The sequence below is a fragment of the Saimiri boliviensis genome, chromosome 1 (assembly GCF_048565385.1).
Source record: "Saimiri boliviensis isolate mSaiBol1 chromosome 1, mSaiBol1.pri, whole genome shotgun sequence".
Classification (NCBI taxonomy): domain Eukaryota; kingdom Metazoa; phylum Chordata; class Mammalia; order Primates; family Cebidae; genus Saimiri; species Saimiri boliviensis.
In genome coordinates this window covers 68,278,369-68,298,755 of record NC_133449.1, presented here as the reverse complement: position 1 = coordinate 68,298,755, position 20,387 = coordinate 68,278,369, and the positions used below count along the sequence as shown (strand labels likewise).

Here is a 20,387-nt window from a genome sequence, read left to right as displayed (position 1 = left end):
TTACTTTCAAAAATGTCCTTTACAGTGTTTAAAGTTGATTTAATAATCTACAAAAGAAAATAAAAGGGGGACATAGATTGTTGCTAAAGGCTTTCCAGTCTCTAAAATTCTATGAAAGTTAATCATTTATATTTGTAAGTGTGGGAAGATTCATTGTTTTCAGCATTGCAGTGAAAAATTCTACCTGTATCTAGATTCTGCAGGGTTTGGAAAACAGGTTTATCAGATCACACAAGTAACTTTAATAATAACAATAATAGTAACAGCTAAAGGGAAGGAGAGGTTAATCGTGACAAATAAAACCAGCACTGACTGTCCAGGATGCATACTTCATTGTTACCACCATAAGGCTAAAGCAAAAGCAAAAAAAAAAAAAAAAAAATTAAAAAATAAATAAATAAATAAATAAATTTTTTGCTGTGTACATATGTTATCTTTAAAATTCATAATTAAGTAAAGATTAATACTAAAAAGACAATTAGTATTTTATCTTTTTTGTGATTTTTTTTGAGGTCTTAGTATTACATTTTCTATGATCTCTGCAGTTAGTCTTCATTTCTTTTAGGAAGGCTTCCATTTTTATGAAAAAACGATTTCATTGAAACCGAACGGTAGTGAAAATGGTGATATTTAGATATGAATTGATAAGTCGTTTTTGAATACACGTATGGTTTAAAAATCTAAAATCTCTTGTCACTTGATTAAATAGAGAGAGGAAGGAGAAGCATGGTCATGGAAAATTAATCTTGGCCTTGATGTGATGAATATGGAATATTTCAGCCAAAATCTTTAGTCTCAAAGGTCTTGTTGATATTTTAGTGCCAGCCAGTCTTCTTCCCTGTTTAGAATGCTATGTTATGCTAGCAAACATTGAGGATGCCTAATAGTTTCCTAAGTGTTTCTTCTGAATAATTAAGTGGATTATTTTCAGAGAGAGACTCTTCCTTTAAATATTCTGGGATTTTGTTTTTTCCCCCTTTTTCTCTAGCATTTTGACATAGGTGAAATTATGTTTTTCTTTTTCTTTTTTAACAAATGGGGAAAAGGCGGCACTGAGAAGATAAATAGACAAGTTTTTGTGTGTGTGATTTAAAGAGATAGTCTGACCATTTGTGTAGTGTTCAGAACAGTATCTGACCATAATAAGGATTCAGTCAACATTAGCTGTAACAATTATTATCAAATAAGATGATATATGTGTAGAGTAGTGCTATGCAATAGAAATGCAAAGTGAGGCTGGGTGTCGTCACTCACACTGGTGAGCCACTTTGGGAGGCCGAGGTGGGAGGATAGCTTGAGTTCAGGAGTTCAAGGCCAGCCTGGGTAACATAATGATACCCCATGTCTATTAAATTAATTAATTAATTAAAAAATAAATAAATATAAAGTAAGCCACAAATGCAAGTTTGAATTATCTAGTAATTACATTCAAAAAAGTAAAGAGACAGGCAAAAAATAACTTTAATAATATAGATTATTTTACCCAATATATCCAAAGTATTATTTCAACATGTAATCAATATAAAAATTATTAATGAGATATTTTACAGACCTCTTTTCATACTGCATTGCAGCAGTCTGATGTGTATTTTAAAATGACAGCACATCGAAATTTGAATGCAAAGTTTTCATCAGAAATATTTGATCTGTATTTAGATTTCATGAAATGTTCAGTTTTCACATCAATTTACATGCTCAAATTATTTCAAACGTACTTCAAAATTTTTCCAATAACTAAATCAAGTACCCTAAAATAATTTTCCTTTAATAGTTACATCCACATTGAAAAAACTGATTCATCTTTTTTAGAATTTGACTTTGAAGTGAAAAGTCTGTCACTTTTTAAATGGCATCTGTCCAAGTTAAGTAAATTCATGAACGCTCTTGTCAATTCCATCTCTTTTTCTTTACTGTGCCAGTTGTGATGCCTCTGCTACTCCACTCAATTGTACATCAGTAACATGCCTTTGTTTTAAATTTTTTTTTTTTTTTTTTTTTTTTTTGAGAAGGAGTTTCGCTCTTGTTACCCAGGCTGGAGTGCAGTGGCGCTATCTCGGCTCACCGCAATCTCTGCCTCCTAGGTTCAGGCAATTCTCCTGCCTCAGCCTCCTGAGTAGCTGGGATTACAGGCACGCGCCACCATGCCCAGCTAATTTTTTGTATTTTTAGTAAGGACGGGGTTTCACCATGTTGACCAGGATGGTCTCAATCTCTTGACCTCGTGATCCACCCACATCGGCCTCCCAAAGTGCTGCGATTACAGGCTTGAGCCACTGCGCCTGGCCCTGTTTTAAATCTTGAAACATAGCTGGGTGTAGTGGCTCACGCCTGTAATCCCAGCACTTTGGGAGTCTGAGGTGGGAGGATCCCTTGAGCCCAGGAGTTCGAGACCAGCCTGGGCAACATGGTGAGATTCCGTCTGTGACAGAGCAAGATCCTGTCTCAAATTAAAAAAAAAAAAAACGTTTAAAATGTGTCCATAGCTAGTTTTTAACTAGAACATAATTTAATTATGTTACAATTAAAATCACTAGAACTTGTGCTGTCTGTAAAACTTCTTCAAATAAATACATTGAAATATTGGATCAGTGCCTAGAAAAATATCAAAGCGAATAAGTCTGTTGGCACCAACTAGATTAGTGATTATGTGTAACACTAGAAAAGATGCCACATGCTTGACATATGCCCTACACATGCAATGGTTAAAAAATGTAGCCCTACCAGAGCGATAAATCTGTGTGTAAGGGGGAAATCTTTTATATACAAATTTTAAATATAATTAAAATGAAACAAAATTTAAAATTTAGTTTCTCAGTCTCTCTAGCTGCATTTCAGTTGCTCAGTAACATGTAGCTGGTGGCTGCCATATTGGGATATAGAGACAAGTCTGTCAAAAGACAGGGTGAGGAGCAAGTCCAGGTGGCTCATGCCTGTAGCAACAGCTACTTGGGAGGCTGAGGTGGAGAATTGCTGGAGCCAAAGTTAGGGACTGCACAGAGCTATGATTGTGCCACTGCACTCCAGCCTGGGTAACAGAGTGAGACCACATCTAGAAAAAAAAAAAAAAAAAAAAAAGACATGGTGAACAGAACACCTTCGTCCCACCCTGTGTACCTTCTTGTGTTAGCATCAGCTTTACAGCAGAGGCGGGATTGTACTGGGCCTGGTGTAATTCCCAGTCTCTAGCTGGTTTTCCCTTTGTTCTTCTCTGATTCTTTTTCTACCACAAATGTCTGTTCTCTGAGCAAAACTAAATAAATATGTATCTATGTATATTAAAAATACAGCTCCTAGCATGGGTTTCTGCCAGGGTGTTTCTCACTGATCGTGTCTCCTTGAATCTATTTTGCCACCATGGTTCCCGCCACTACACCTGTTGGCCTGTTTGGGGTGAGGAAGGCCAGTTATGGGCCTGCCTCCCGGCTCCCTACCTTGGGATAGGGTGTTCTGGATAGATCCTTACATCAGACAGAGCTGGTAGAGAGGGAGAGCCCATCTCCCTACAGTCTCATAAACACACACACACACTCACACTCACATACTCTTCATCCAGCTCCATCTGTCGGGGTCAGTTCCTCCCCGCTTCTGACATGATCTCATGGCCGTCCTAGCCTGTTCAGTTTTGTCATGAGTTTCTCCCTTCTCTTCCCTGTGCCTTCACGAAAATCCCGAATGAGAAACTGGGAGCGGCTGCTGCATCAGAAATAGCAAGTTCTCCACATGAATCAGAAATCCACTGTGGAAGAATTTCACAGTTCTCTTTTTGTGCTCTTCTGCCAGAGTCAGCTTGAATTTCGGAAAGATCTGGGGACAGAACCCTGCCCCGGCCCAGAGAGGGAGTGGCTGATCCGAGGGGAGGAGGAGCTGCCCGCGGAGCTGGAGCTTGATGACTGCAGGCGGGCACGGGAGGCCTCAGAACAGTCTTTGGAGAGGGCAGTGCTTACTCTGCTCACTTCCAGATCTCGAAGGTGGAGCCAGTGAAAACCTGTGTAGGCAAACGACGCTGCTTTTCCGATTCATCTGGAAAGAGAGGATTTTTTGTTTATTCCCCACATGGGCAGATAGAGGTGGTGATTCTGTGTTTTTAGAGCCAGAAAGAAAGTTCTGGGCTGCATAAGGCCTGTATTTCAGGCAAACAGAGCCCAACAGCAGACGATCTGGCTTTATCACTGACTCACTGCAAATCCCATCTCTCCTAGGCTTTATTCGTTTTCTTTTTTCAAATGACAAACTGATATTATTTTTAATTTTTAAATACTTAAGTGACCACAGGACATACTTTTTCAAATTTTATTTTTTAATTATAAATTGACAAATTATAGTTGTACATATTTATGGGCTATAGAGCAGTTCTATGGTTTATGAATACAATGTGGAATGATGAAATCAAACTAATTAACATATCTGTTACCTCAATTATTTTTTTTTGTGATGAGAACTTTTGAAATTTACTCTCAGCAGTTTTGAAATATACAGTGTATTATTTACTATATTCACTAGACTGTGCAGTTTATATTATCTCAAAGAAAAAAGCTTTTCCTCTTCTCTAATTGAGTTTTTGTACCCTTTGACTGTCATCTCCCCATTCCCCCCACCTTCCAGCCTCTGTAACCACCGTTTTCCTCTCTGCTTCTCAGAGTCTGTTTTAGAGTCCACATGTAAGTGGGAACATGCAGCATTTGTCTTTCCATGCCTGGCTTATTTCACTTAGCATAATGTTCTCCATGTCCATCCAAGTTGTTGGAAATGACAGAACTTCTTCCTTTTCAAAGGCTGACTAGCACTCCATGTCTGTATACCTCATGTTCTTTATCCCTCCATCTGTTGATGAACACTTAGGTTGATTCCATGCCTGGGCTATTGTGAATAGTGCTGCAATGAACAAGGGAATGTGCATATGTCTTCTGCATACTAACTTCAAATCTTTTGGGGAAATACCCAGAAGTGAGATTGTGAGCTCATATAGTAATTCTATTTTTAGTTCTTTAAGGAACCTCTATGCTGTTTTCCATGATGGCTGTACTGATTTCTGTTCCTCAATGGTGTCCAAGTATTTGCTTTTCTCCCATACTTTGTCTTTTAGATCTAGTCTGTTCTGTTCCCTTCTTGCATCATAGGATTTGGTAAAGAAAGATGGAGTGGATTTTAATTTCTCAAGGAAAGACCATATGCTATGTTCAGGGTTCTTCATGTTGGTTTTTGTTTTGTTTTGTTGTTATTGTTGTTTCGAGATGGAGTTTTGCTCTTGTTGTCCAGGCTGGAATGGCTGGAGTGCATGCAAGGTGTGATCTTGGCTCAGTGAACCTCCGCCTCCCAGGTTCAAGCAATTCTTTTGCCTCAGCCTCCTGAGTAGCTGGGATCATAGGCATGTGCCACCATCCCCGACTAATTTTGTATTTTTAGTAGAGACAGAGTTTCACCATGTTGGTCAGGCTGGTCTCAAACTCCTAACCTCAGATGATCCGCCTGCCTCTGCCTCCTGAAGTGCTGGGATGACAGACATGAGCCACTGTACCTGGCCTTAGCTTTTTTCTGACAAGGTCCTCCTCTTTTATCTCTAAGACTTAGGATTGCTAAGACAACAAAAGATATCAACATTACTGGCCAACCTTGGAATTTGGGTCTTGGGAAATGGAGGCCTGTAGTTTGTGACTCATAAGGAGAAACTGAAGGAGCTTAAGTGCAGATGGACAGATGAGAATCCCTGATGACAGAACAGACAAGAACTGGAGATCAATGCCAGTAGTTTGTGATGAACATGTTGGGGTTCCTGTGTGATCAACCAGTTGGGATTTCTGTATTAGTTTCACACTCGCCTGTAATAGTTTACCAATGGTGTTTCTGAAAGGTGAACATGAAACTAAGTGACCTTTCATGTTTCCTCAAGGGACTCTGACTCTAAAATAACCCTAAGAACAGATCAGGAAACGTGATATAACCCTAACCAAGCTTGACACATTTTCGCTTTAAATAACAGTTATACTTGAGGAGATGATTTTACTCCTGATGCTGGGCAAAAACCATAGGGATTTTTGGATTTCACTGGTTTGGAGTTTACTAAGTGATGGATAACAGCAGAGTGCTTCTGCAAGAGGCCACTGTGAGCCTCCTACTTAGGTTGAGAACTTGACCTCTTACTTAGGTTTTATACCACCATAAAATGCACCAATCTTAAGTGGTTAGTTTGATGAGTCGTTACTTTTAAGGCGTTCACATTTAAAATCAGCTTTTAAAAACTGTGGTGAAATACACATGAAATTTTACCATCTTAACCGTTCTTAAACCTAACAGTTCAATGGCATTAAGCATATTCACATTGTTCCTCAACCATCACCATACTCATCCACAGAACTCTTTTCATCTTGTAAAACTGAAACTCTGTACTATTAAACTATAACTCCCCTTTCCCCTTCCCCCAGCATGAGCATTCTGCTTTCTGTCTCTATGAATTTGACTACCTCATATAAGTGGATTCATGTAGTATTCATCCTTTTGTAACTGGCATATTTCGCTTAGCATAATGTCCTTAGGTTATCGGTGTTAGAGCATGTGTCAGAATTTCCTTCCTCTGTAAGGCTGAATAATGTTCCACTGTACATATACCAGTGTATGTATGTGTATACACACACACACACAGACGCCACATTTTGTTTATCCATTTGTCTGTTGAGGGACGCTTGTGCTGCTTCCACTTTTGGCTATTGTGAGTAATGCTGCTGTGAACATGAATGTGCAAACATTTCTTCTAGTTCCTGCTTCCTGTTCTTTTGGGCATATGTATACCTAGAAGTGGAATTGCTGGACCATATGGTGGTTCTATTTTTAATCTGTTGAGGAACCTCTGTACTGTGTTTCATGGTGGCTGCACCATTTTACCTTCTTACCAACAGTGTACAAGGGTTCAAGTTGCTCCACATCTTCACCAACATTTGTTATTTTCTGTTGTTCTGTTTTGAGTAATACCCATTCTAATGGGTATGAGTGGAGTTCAGTGGGTTTTGGCAGATGTGTATATCTGGGTACACTGCCCCAGTCAAAGTAAAGAACGTTGTCTTCGCCCCTTGATGTTGCCTCACACTCCTCTACAGTTAGTGTCCCTTCTGCCTCTCCAGTGCCCTAACCACTGGCCCCAGACAACCACCTTTGCACTTTCCAGCACTATATATTAGCTTTGTTTGTTCTAGAGTTTCATATAAATACTTTGTTTGGCTTCAGTTAGCCAGAATAATGCTTTTGAGGCTTATCCAAAACCCTAGTCTAAAATCAAATGTGGAAGGAAAATAAACCCCAGTGTGACTGGAGTTCAATACTGTGCTAATGGCTGGCCAGAGAGTACCATGGGGCTCAGAAACAAAGAGAGAGGAGGAGATCCTGGGGAGGACTGAGGAAGGCAGGAGAGGGCCCTTCTAACAATGAGGACTTCAGGAAGCCCAACAAGTCATAGAAATTAATGTCAGTCCTATGGTTTCAGGGGCAACCGGTTCCATTAATCAGCAAGCATTTATTGCAGACCTGCTATGTACAAGGCACTGCTAAGAATTAGAAACAGAAAAGTGGGGGCCCAGGATGAGAATCTGGGGAGGGAAGATGCTGCCTTAGAATTCACACAACTGGATAATGCTTTTGTCAGAGGACAGACACACAGAGAGACCTTATTGACTTGGTGACCAAAAGAACCACAAAGGAATCTAGTTTGACTTGTTGGTAAATGTGAAAGCCTGAACTCTGTATACCACAGATGTTTTTCATGTGGGTAGATTTGGTAACCTTAAACAGCTCACTAAACAGGTAATGCTAGAATACTGTAGATGTGATAACGATTACTTGGAGAGAATGGTAATAGAAGAATAGCTAACATTTGTTGAGTATACAATGACTACACCATTATGAGTACTGACATGATGTAGTAACTTGATTAACTTTACAGTGGTACTATAAAGGAACTATTGTTAACTCCATGCTACCAATGAGGAAACTGAGGCACAAGAGACTGTACCTTGACCCAAATCACCCAGTTAGAAGGTATATTTAGGAGGATTATAAATCCAAGTGGTTGTGCTCCAGGGCTCCAACCACTTTGTTATGGAGGAAGGATGGGGTAGTCATTGAAGGAGAAGTTTCTGTTTATCTGAATGGCCCATGATGCAACATTAGCAACTAGGCCAGGAAGTTGGCTGCACCATAGTTAGATCTGGACCTTTCCCTTTTTTCTCATCAGAAGGATGGCATAGATCGCCCATCCTGGGGTGAACTTGTGTTGCCCACAGTGCCAGCACCTTCCAGACCTTGGGTGATGTTATTACCACACACATTGCCCGGAAGCAAAACTGTCACTCACCTGCAGATTGGCCTGTTTCCTAGCTATAAAGTAGAAGGGTGGGTCAGATGCTCTCTAAAGTCTTTTCTACCCTAACAATACAATCTGGCAGAAATGCACTCTTTCTGGTGGGGGCAAGAATTTCTCCTGTATTTCTACTCTCATTTTCTTTGCATACTTATGTTTTAGCCTTAGAATCACTCTCTCATGTATGGTTACTTCATATTTTGAGCTGAAAGAGATAAAATCAACTCTGAGTGATCAAAAGAAGAGTTGTGCCTTTAAGCCTGGCAGGTGTTGCCTCTAAAAACACAAGCAACTGCCATCAAGGGCTGAAAAAAACATGTTGCAGCTGTGCCAACCACATCTCAGGCTTTGAATGAACGCCTAGAATGTTTTCAGTTCATAGCAAAAGCTAGAAGAGCTATTGTTGGCATTCCTTTCTCCCCCTACCGGTATATACTGGATAGTCTTAATATTGCTGGTGCTAAAATAAACATAACCAGATGCAGTCATTATATCTAACCTGTTTTAACACCGGATTCAGATACCCCAAAGGCATGACGATGCATTGGTATTCTCTGAAGCAGGCTGTACTTTGGGAACTTTGCTATTGTGGTTGGATCAGCCATGACCTCCCTACCTGCACTAATCACTAAACACAGGATGCTGGGCCTCGTTTTAAGGGGGGCCACAGAATGTGCTTGGGTGGAATCTTTATGTCCATTTTAGCTGGCAATGGCGCAACTCTGACCATGTGTCTGCCCGAAGAGACATATTACAGAGCTATGCCACGTTGTTCTCCAGCCAAAAAGGCTGTATGGCTGGATCAGAGCAGGACATGTGGGAATTAGAAATGTGCTGCTTTCTTGAAATGGCTACTAGCCATCTGTCTGCCCATCAAAGTGTGGTCCAGTTTCCATCAGATAAGTCAGAAAGAGGAAGGTTTTTGTTGTTGTTTTGTCTTTTGCATCCAGCTTGTTAAAAGATCTGAAGAACAAGAAAGTTTTAGCTCAGCAAGAAATGTTAACAATTTAAAGTCTTTGTTCTATCATTATCCTAAAAGCTTCTAGAATTGTCATCTGCCTTTTCACCTAATTACACACATATACACACGCACTTTATATATAGATATACTTTGCATATATTATGCATATTATATAAATATATACATATATACACATGTTGAAAGTATGTGTATGTATGTATATATATTTACATAGTTATACAGAGGTATACATGTACTTTATATAATATATGCAAGTATATGTTATAGCATGTATTCAGCATGGTATAATATAAAGGTCTGTAAATACAAGCAGACCTATGAAAACATAGCTCATATCACCTATTACTGAGTGACTTGGAGTACTATGCTTAACTTCTCTAAAACTTAAATTATCATGTCCAGTTTACTGAACAATGACAGGGCAAAATGATATAATAATGATAAAATACATAAGCATTCAGTACAACTGAATGCTCAATAAATGCTTTAAAATAAAGTCCCTCTAGCTCTAGCAGACAGAACAAGGAATATAATAAGGCCAGCTCTCAGATGGTTACAGCTGCTTAGCAGTGGCAAAACCTACCTGTGGAGGAGTGAGGCCATGGCCAGAGACAGGATGACTGGAAGCTGGGAGAGGACCATTGAGAAAGGCTGTAGAGTCCTTACAACAGGAAATTCAACCACGTCATCTCCGCAGCCTCCAGGATTTTTTTAAGTGGCAGGTTACTCTTAAACATACAAGGTATAGGGGATCACATACTGTCATGAAAGGTATACGGACAGAATGAAAGTGTGCTGTTTAGTACCTCAAATCGTTCCTGGCATGGGGCAGGCATTCAGATAATGTGTGTTGAATGAGTAAATGAAGGAACATGAAATGTCAGTAAAACGATCCTGTCAGTCCCATGATAGCCATAATAAGCATTACCACTACATCAGTTTCTTGTTTCTAAGGTCACTGGCCTGAGAGGAGGGAAATCCAAACAGTTTGTCTGCAATTAAAGGGCAGAAGGCCAGGTGTAGTGGCTCACACCTGTAATCCCAGCACTTTGGGAGGCAGAGGCAGGCAGCCCACTTGAGCCCAATAGTTCAAGACCAGCCTGAGGAACATAGTGAGACCTCTTCTCAAATGAAAAGTTAAAAAACAAAAAAAAACCCGCCACCAACAAAAAAACAGCCAACCAAAATTCCGAAGGTCTCTAGTCCACAGGTGGCACTAGGAGTCACTCAGAAAATTAAAAAAAAAAAAATTACTTAGAAAAATCTAAAGCACTATAGTTGGGGCTTCATTTTATCTGAAGCAAGTTGAATATGGTGCCCAGAGAAACAAGGTATGGAAGCTGCACATTTATAAAGATGATTAGAATATGCTTTGATTTATGCACTGCTCGAAGCTTGAGCCTGGGAACTAAGGCCATTCAACAAATCAAGGATTAAACTATCAGCATGTGGGACACAACCAGCTTTCCCAGCAATCATTGAGACCACTGTGACTCTCCTTATTGTTATAAAATGTAGATACTTAGCCCTACCTCTTAAGGCAAGCTAGAACTCACCATAACCAGTTTTCACTACTGTAGTATCCAGTCGCTTTCAAATCAGGCAAACTAGGTGTTTTATCCCAGTCTGGCTGCGTGCTTAACTGTGTGACCTTCAACCAAATTACACAACTTTTCTAAGTCTCGGTTTTTAACTTGTTAAGTGGAAATAATAGTCATTGTCCCAGAGGTTACTGAGCAGATTAATTAAGATAAAGGAGTATTTAATAAATGTTCCTTCCCTCTTTCCCCTGCCTTTTACACAAAGAAATCATTAGAGTAAAAACTGGCTTTGGCATGATGTGGGAAGGGCAGAGAAGGCATGGGATGTTTTAAATTTTATGTAAAATACATTTTTTTTTTTTGAGACAGAGTCCCTCTCTGTCACCCAGGCTGGAGTACAGTGGCATGATCTCGGCTCACTGCAGCCTCTGCCTCCCAGGTTCCAGGGATTCTCCTGACTCAGCGTCCCAGGTAGCTGGGATCACAGGCATGTGCCACCACGCCTGGTTAATTTTTATATTTTTAGTAGAGACAGAGTTTCCTCATGTTGGCCAGGCTGGTCTCAAACTCCTGACCTCAGGTAATCTGCCCGCCTCAGCCTCCCAAAGTGCTGGGATTACAGGTATGAGCCACCACCCGAGACCTAAAATACATATTTTTGAATAACTTGTGGATTGAAAGGATTATTATTGCCCTCAACAATGCTGTGAATAACTAGCTAAAATTTGGACAAAAGACCATCCGTAAGTTACTAGCTGGGTGCTAGACTGGAATCAATTCTTATTTAAGATGACCTAGCAGGCAGGCCTCCAAATTTGTTTGCATTCCTTTAGCTTACACATCTTGCCTTTGAATACATGTTTAAAATGTTATTTATCCCGACTCAAACCCCCTCACTGCAATAAAACTTCGTTTGCTCTTAGAAGGATCTAAGTTCCAAGAAAAAAAAGACGGAAAAGAAGAGAGTTATTTTCCTTTTCCTATTTCATAGACAGTTTTGAAAGCCTTTAGTGTTTGGGTGGGTCCCAGTCACACCCTTTGCAATTCGCAGACCAGTGGTTTAAATTTGTCATCCTTGTGGGCTGTAAAATGAAACCATGTACCAAAGACAAATAGTGAATGACTCACTCACATGTGATCTTCCAGCGAAGGGAAGGATTCAGTAGGAATGTGCCACGAGGCCACAGGTCCCTTCATAATGTAGGCTCAGGTGGCCTGTTCTAGGATGTGGGTCAATGTTAGGAACCTGAATGGAGGCTGCCAAGTTAGTTGGTGTCTGAAGGAGAGCATCAGTTACTGGGGTGCATTCACCACAATGCAACATTCAGCAGGCCTAGAGAAACTATCCCTCAGCACGGCAAGAAAGGGAGGGTTCCTATTCACCAGGCTTATTACACCTGCACACACACACACACACATACATGTGCAAACACACACACACACACGTTGCTAATTTATTTATCTACATTAAGAAATATGGGGTCAGGCATGATGGTTCACACCTGTAATCCCAGCACTTTGAGAGGGCGAGGAGAGTGGATCACTTGAGCCTGGGCAATGCAGCGAGGCCTTGTCTCTTAAAACAACAACAACAACAACAACAACAAAATAGCTGGGTGTGGTGGCACATGCCTCTAGTTCCAGCTACTCAGGAGGCTGAGGTGGCAGGATCTCTTGAGCCAAGGAGTTTGAGGCTGCAGTGAGCTATGACTGCACCACTGCATTCCAGCCTGACACAGAGCAAGACTCTGTCTCAAAAAAAAAAAAAAAGAAAGAAAAATATTATTTAGGCAAAAATCCTCATGCTCCAATAATTGTAGACAGTTTGATTTGGGAAACCAAACACTAGACTAAAAGGTGTTTGGCAACCCTATAACAAGGGCTATTAGATGGACAGAATTCATCTTCATAATGGTCAGATAATGGGGAAATCTCTGACCCCTGACCGCTGGCTTCACCCTTTCTGTAGGACAGGGCTTAGATGAATATTGCAAAGCAAGCATCTGTGCCAGTTTTGCATGGAGCTTGCTTTGCTGATGGACACAAGTTTTCTTTAAACATGCTAATAACTTTCAGCAAGCCTGCTTCCACCCAGGAGCTGTTCTTTCCCATTAAGATGAGTTTGCATATCTTTGTTTTGGTGGGTGTTTGCTGATTTGACTAGTCTAATGCTTAGGGAACTATCTACTTTGCCTGCTTTCCAAATTCTGAGTGAGAGAGGAGAATGCACCACACTGTTGGCTCCATGTATAGCCTACTAACTAGGAGTTGAAATCAGAAGTCCTTGTTCCACATCCCTGCAGTCTGCCATAAGGACATAAGAAAGTTTCTACTAAAGTCATCACCTGGCTTGCCAGTTTCTGGCAGATACAACTGGCCAATTTGCGTTATAGTGTATTATTATCCTTCTGGACATGCTGGAAACCAGGACAGATGTATTCTCAACATACCTAATTTTTCTTAATGAATTCATTGTCAGTGATTTCCATGAGTTTTCGTAATCTTAGTTGAGATAAGTTGAACTTATTTACAACTTATTTTCCCCTTTTGTAACTGCTATTGAGGTAGGTCTCATATGTTGAATTCCCAACTATCTTTCAGTTCCTCTAAAACTATGTCTTAAAAACTCCAGATCCCTATCCCAAGCCCTAGTCGTAGAGTTCAGATACTGTAAGAAGTTGTAGTTGCCCACCCAGATTCTTTATGACCCTAGGTTTCTAAAGACATCACTAAAAAGTGTGTCATCTTTAGCCTTCATCCTTCCATCTGGAACTGTCCTGATGCTTTTAGAGTTATTTGAATCATCCCCAAATTGGGAGTGTGTTTGCGTTTTACAGATGTAAAAACTGAGGCATAGTTGCTAATTACTTTGCCCCATAAGTGAGCACCAAAGGAGCTTTTAAACCCCCAACACAGTCTGACTCATTGTGGACTTGGTCACAATGTGCAGCTTATGGATTGTAGGAAGGCCTTCAGAGAGAAAGAACAAAGGAATCGAGGAAGCTGAGATAGCAGAGAACGTCGGGCAGAGGCTCTGTGAAGAGCATGGCACTGCGAGGCAGGTGGAAAATGAGGTGGGAAGGTTATAGGAGGAGCTTCAAGAAGAAAGGCTTTTCATCCCTTGGGAGCTATCATTCTGTGCAGCTAAGAGAGGCCTACAGCAATTGTGTTTGGGGGATGCATTTCTTTCCTCTCTTTCTGCTCCCCCATCCTTGTGCCAAGACTTATTGAGACCTTACCAGGTGCTGGGCACTATGCTAATAAGCACTTGTGTGGACTGACTTTACACATGCTATCTGATCTAATAATAAATTGAGGAGTACCATTTTCTGCATTTATTTCTATACTCTATTTAGAAATTTGTTTGGAACTAGTAAAACTTAATAAACAGCAGCTGTCTGTATATAAATGGACATACACTATGTGCTGTCCAAGTTTCAAAATAAATTGACTAAAAGTACCCAGTGTTCAAGTATGATACCTTCTTTTTCCTTAAGTGAAATATTTCTAGCTCCTTGCATAATGACTCTCAGTATTTCCAGAAGGCTTTGCTCAAGGAGTCTTTCCACTTCTTGATGTGGTAAAAAGGAGTGGTATGTTCATATTAAAGGTTGCCTTTTTAGGAGAGGTGTCCCCCTTCCCTGCCTCCTCACTTGTCATTTATTCCAAAGCAACATAGAAGCAAAGGCAAGGCCCTTGCTCTGAAAAGCTGTGTCTTCCAGGGTTGTCCACCAATCAGCATATGAATCATGCTTACAAGGGATATGGGTACATGTGAGTCATTCACATGACGTGAAACAGGGCCTCCAGACCAACAACTGGCTAAGATCTATGAAGGTCTGAAGCTCTGCCCACAACTTTTTTCTGTTTATCAATATTTGTTTTATTCTCTCTTTTTCTTTCCCTCTTTCTTTTTCTATTTCTTTCTCTCTCTTTCTTTTTTCAGAGTCTTGGTCTGCCACCCAGGCTGGAGTGCATGGTGCTATCTTGGCTTACTGCAACCTCCACCTCCCAGGTTCAAGAAGTTCTTGTGCCTCAGTCTCCTGAGTAGCTGGGATTACAGGCATGCACTATCATGCCTGACTAATTTTCGTATTTTTACTAGAGACAGGGTTTCACCATGTTGGCCAGGCTGGTCTCGAACTCCTGACCTCAGGTGATCTGCCTGCCTCGGCCTCCCAAAGCACTGGAATTATAGGTGTGAGCCATCTCGCCCAGCCCTATTTATTAATAACCATTTAAAAATTTCCACCCTGCTAAGACCGGTCTCTGACACTCTGTGCCTTTCCCCATTCTTCTCTTAGCTAGCCTCAAGTTTTTATTAGCATCCGTAAGACCCGAAAGGGGAAGCTGAGAGAGAAAATTCAATTAAGACTCTCTTGGTTGCACAGCAGTAAGGTTACATGAGGGGTTTATGTAAAATGAGTCACCTTAACCACAGCATTTACCATGACCTTGGTAACAGGTATATTCAGCAGATGAATACCCCGATGATCATCAAGCCAGTCCTATGTGGTTTGCATATGAAGCGTATCAGCTGCTTCGTCAGGGATGTTCTACTTGGCATTTATAAGGGGAGAGGACCAGTTCCCCTTCTCAGGGTAAACAGACCTTAGTGTGGCGTTAGTCCAGTCCCCCAGGCTGGATGTTCTCTCAGGAATAACCTCTTGTGTGTCTGGATCACCTGAAACATCTGTGACTGTTCCGTAGAGAGCTGTGGGTCCTGCCAAACATGAATGCTAGCATTTTGAATACTCTGTGGTGTTCAAAACCTAAGACACTCTCACCCACTTAGTTACTCTCACAATCCATTTAAATAAAAGTTCTTAAGGAGTTTTATGATACTGAGCTACAAAATGAAATAATTTCTTCACACTATACCCTGTGGTTTCAATAGTTTCATGGTTTGCCTTCCACCCCACATGAACTAGCTTCTTGGTTACCAGAGTTCTTAGTGATACTGTCTGTAATCTCAGCATAATTTTGCCATTGATGGGTGGCTTTGCAGTTAGTGGCTAGAGCATAGACTCACTGAAACCTGAGCTTGGTCTAGCATCAAGGACTGAGCCAGCACTCTCTTTGAATTTTATTTAAGGTATTACAGATAATAGTAACCAAGGGACTGAATATATCACCTTTTCTTATTAATTTCCCTTTCCTTATTCGTCCAGTGAGCCAACCTTTGGGGTAACTTTTACCTTTTGTAATAGATCTCAGCATGGTGTGCTACTCCATACCATGGGTGGCTGTTACCAATGCCCTGGGTTCTTGTAATCAGCCAGGGTAGAAATCAAGAGCAATCACCGTACACAGCAGCTAAGAGAAAATTTGTTTTATCTTGTGCACATGGGGCCCAGTGCTGAGAAAGGAAAAGAAACAGGCTGCTGTCAGAGGGTAGAATATAGGGTCTTTCCATGGGAAAGGGTTACATCACAGCATGTATAGGAGAGGCTTTTCTAGCACTCATGCAGTAGCTCAGCATGCTTCTTCATGCCTCATATGTAACATTAGCATTTTAAATCTCTACCTTGCACATGAGTTTTAACCTTAAAATAAGGAAGGTGAACTGCAGGTTGGATTTTAAGTCTAGCTAGGCATGCCAGGCTCTGGCAAAGTCTCCAGCCCCCCTGAAATAGGAGCTTGTGGTTAATAAGCTTCTTGGATCCTTTGTTACTGATTGGCTGAGAGTTAGATAAGCTAGATCTTGAGTCAAGGGCTTCTGTCATTTTCTTCCAGGCCATTTTTAAAATTTGTTTTTATTTTTTTGATTTATCTTTTGAGATGGAGTCTCATTCTGTTGCCCAGGCTGAAGTACAGTGACACAATCTTGGCTGACTGCAACCTCTACTTCCTGGGGTTCACATGATTCTCCTGCCTCGGCCTCCTAAGTAGCTGGGATTACAGACACCCACCACCATGTCTAGCTAAATTTTTATATTTTTATTAGAGACAGCATTTTGACATGTTGGCCAGGCTGACCTCAAACTTCTGACCTCAGGTGATCTACCCACCTCAGCCTCCCAAAGTGCTGGGATTACAGGTGTGAGCCACCGCACCCGGCCCAGGCCATTTAAAAATAGGGAAACACACCCACTTCAGACGCCTGTCTGTCTCATGACTGTGTGGCCACCCAGGAATCAAAGTTCCTCATCCTCAACCCTTTTGTTCTTTCTCTTCCCAAACCATGTTTCTGCAAGCCAGGGCCATTCTAGCAAATCCCATTTCTGACACCAGTTGTATAGGAAAACAAAGTATTTTTTCTTATACTTTAACACTTTTTCACTTCTAGCACCAGATATGGGTGGGTGAGGGGGCAGGGAAGGGTTCCCACATCAAGCAGTTCTTCAGTTCTCTTTGGACATCAACTGAGTGTGCCACAATTTAACTCAATTCCAGTGCTATCAAGTTAGCTCAGACCCCTCTGGTAAAGGCAGGGGTGTACAATCTTTTGGCTTCTCTGAGTCACATTGGAAGAAGAATTGTCTTAGGCCACACATAAAATACACTAACACTAACAATAGCTCATTAGCTAAAAAAAAAAAAAAAAGAAAGAAAGAAAATGCAAAAAACTCATAATGTTTTAAGAAAGTTTACAAATTTGTGTTGAGCCACATTCAAAGCTGTCCTGGGCCACTTGTGGCTCGTAGGCCACAGGCTGGACAAGCTCGGGTTAAGGGATCAGTCCCACAAGCCTCCCCCACTTCAGATGCCAGTGGAAAGTTCAGCTTGTCACCTGTGCTTCTGATGGAATGGCTAAAAATCAGAGGTTCTCATGACCTCTGTTTTCTTCCATCATTTGCTAGAATGGTTCACGGAAGTCAGGAAAACAGTTTATTTACTGGATTAGCAGTTTATGATAAAGGGATATAGTTCTGGAATAGCCAGATGGAAGAACGCATAGGGAGGGGCAGGTAGGGTGGGGCTCACAGCTTCCACGGCCTCTCCAGGTGCACCATCTTCCCAGCACCTCCCTGTGTTCACTAACCTGAAAGTTCTTCAAACCCTCCACTCCCTATTTCTCACTGTCCTTTGAGTTGTTACGGAGCCTTTGTTACATAGGCATGGTGATCAAATCATTGGTAATTGTTGATGAAATCAATCTTTAGCCTTTCTCCCCTCCCCTAGGTGAGAGGTTGGAATGAAAATTCCAACTCTCTAATCATAGAGTTTGTTTACTGGGGCAACCAGCCCCCCATTCTATAGTTATCTGGGGTCTTTCCAGACATCACTTCATTAACAAAAACTCAGGTGCCGTTTCGGGGCTTGTTATGAATAACGAAAGATGCTCCTTTCACCATTATTGTTCTTATCACTTAGAAAATTCCAAGGGATTTATGAGTTCTGTACCAGGAATAGGAGGAACAACAGGTATATATTCTTTATCATAAGTCACAATATTATATGCCCTGACTGTGTCGTCTTCTCATGCCACTCTTGCCCTTGTTCACGATGCTTTTGTCCATCCCTCAAACACAGTAAGCTCATTTATGCCGCAGCACATTTGCACTAACTGTTCTAGCTGCCTGAAAGAGTTCTCCAGAACTTTGAATGGCTAGCCCCTTCCCTTCGTTCAGGTCTTAGTTCAGATGTCAACTCCTCAGAGATGCCTCCCAGATTGCCCTGCCCAGGCTAGCTCCTTCCTGGTAACCTGATCCTGTCATCCTCCATGTTGGGGGTCAGCAAATGTTTTCTGTGAAGGGCCAAACAGTAAATATTCTTAGCTTCCTGGGCCACATGGTCTCAGTCACAACTATTCATTTCTGCTGTTGCAGCTTGGAAGTAGCCACAGACAAAATATAAACAAACATATGTGACTGTTTCAGTAAGTCTTTGAAGTTTGAATTTTGTATAATTTTCACATGTCATAAAATATCCTTCTTTTGATTTTTTTTGGTCAATTATTAAATATAAAGACATTCTTGGCTTGTAGGTTGTACTAAAGCAGGATTTTGCTACTGTGTTTTGCTGACCCCTGCTGTGTGCCATCATCCTGTTATATTTTCTTCATCTCACTGGCATCAGAATTATCTTATTTATTCCTTCTAAAATTTGTTGTTGGTGACAAAGAGGTTGAGTAGAAGTTAGAAGTAAGAGTTAAAAGTATATTTTAAAATTATCAGAGTGTTTTAGCAGCTGATGCTGGGCCTGTTTATATCAGAACTAATTAGAGTTAGCTAAGTTATGATGCATCCCTACAGTAGATATCACCACTGTCACCAAGTCCACTGTCTCTAGGGTCACAGATGGCCTGGTTGATATATATCTGGCATTTAGAAAGAGAAGTCAGAGGGCTGGGTGTGGTGGCTCATGGCTGTAATCCCAGCACTTTGGGTGCTGATCATTTGAGGTCAGGAGTTCGAGACCAGCCTGGTCAACATGGTGAAACCTGGTCTCTGCTATAAATATAAAATTTAGCTGGGCGTGGTGGTGCACACCTGTAATCCCAGTACTAGGGAGGCTGAGGCAGGAAAATTGCTTGAACCTGGGAGGCAGAGGTTGCAGTGAGCTGAGATCATGTCACTGGACTCCAGCCTGGATAACAGAGCAAGATTCTGCTTAAAAAAAAAAGGAAAGAGAAGTCAGAATGAATCCTTTTTTAAAAAAAAAATGAAATAAGTGGGGTTAAGTAATGATTTCTATTGTGGAAAGAGCTTGAAAATTATGTTTTGTTAAAGATATTTGTCAAAAGATTAACATGTCTAGTTATATAAAAAATAAAATAAAATAAATGTGTTGTCAGTCTCTCTTGGTAGACTGTAAATGCCTCGACAGCAGGTTCATTGTCTTATCCACTGCATTATCTCTATTAACAGAACAAGCACCTGGAGAGGTGCTGTTAGAGGTCATTTGGTGATTCAATGAGTAAATCTATACAGCCCATGAGTCACTGCCTCCGATAAAGTCTCCCTTCCAAACATCCCACGTATGTCATATTCCAGTGCCACACCCTGCCCAGGCCTTTGCCTCTTCCCATCTGTTCCTGTAGTCATCTCTCAAGCCTTCTTGACTCCTCCCTCACTCCCGTCTCTCTCATTCCAGTTTACCCTATAGGAAAGTACAGTACCTTGCTAAAGCTTTTCTTTTGTTATAGCATTTCTCTGCAAATAACAAAAACCTTTTCACTGTATTCCATGACCTCTGGTATACTATAAAGCCAGACTCCTCCGTCGGCCATGCAAGGCCCTTACCATTCAGTTTGCTTTGGCTTTTCCAACCCTGTGTCTGAGCCTTCCCTGGAATGAGCCCTCTGCTGTCACACCCGAATTTCCTCATTTTCCCTGAACCTGTAGCTCATTCCCACCTCTGCACGTGTGCTCAGGCTGTGCCCCAGGACTAGTTGATTCTCCCCTTAGTTGAACCTCCAGGTAATAGGTGGCAAGTCAGCAATGAATGATGGGAAACAAGGAAGAAGGAAACTGGAAGGTGAAAAGCAAATGTGACCGAACAAGGCCTAAGTGGTCATCAGGTGGGTTAAGAAGGCCTTACTTATCATTGAAAAGCATACTGCTTGGTCAAATTA

The 20,387-nt window shown here is 41.1% G+C and overlaps 1 protein-coding gene across 2 annotated transcripts in view; it reads left to right on the top strand.

Moving 5' to 3' along the window:
• ANXA4 (annexin A4) overlaps positions 1–20,387 on the top strand; it is an 84,436-nt gene that overhangs the window by 18,487 nt on the left and 45,562 nt on the right. Inside the window, exon 1 of one of the 2 annotated variants that reach the window (XM_074398692.1) lies at positions 3,971–3,989. The exons of the other annotated variant lie outside the window; for it this stretch is intronic. The gene's annotated coding sequence lies outside the window, so the exon portion shown is untranslated. Of the gene's footprint in view, positions 1–3,970; positions 3,990–20,387 lie in introns of those variants that run through there. 2 annotated transcript variants of the gene reach the window in all.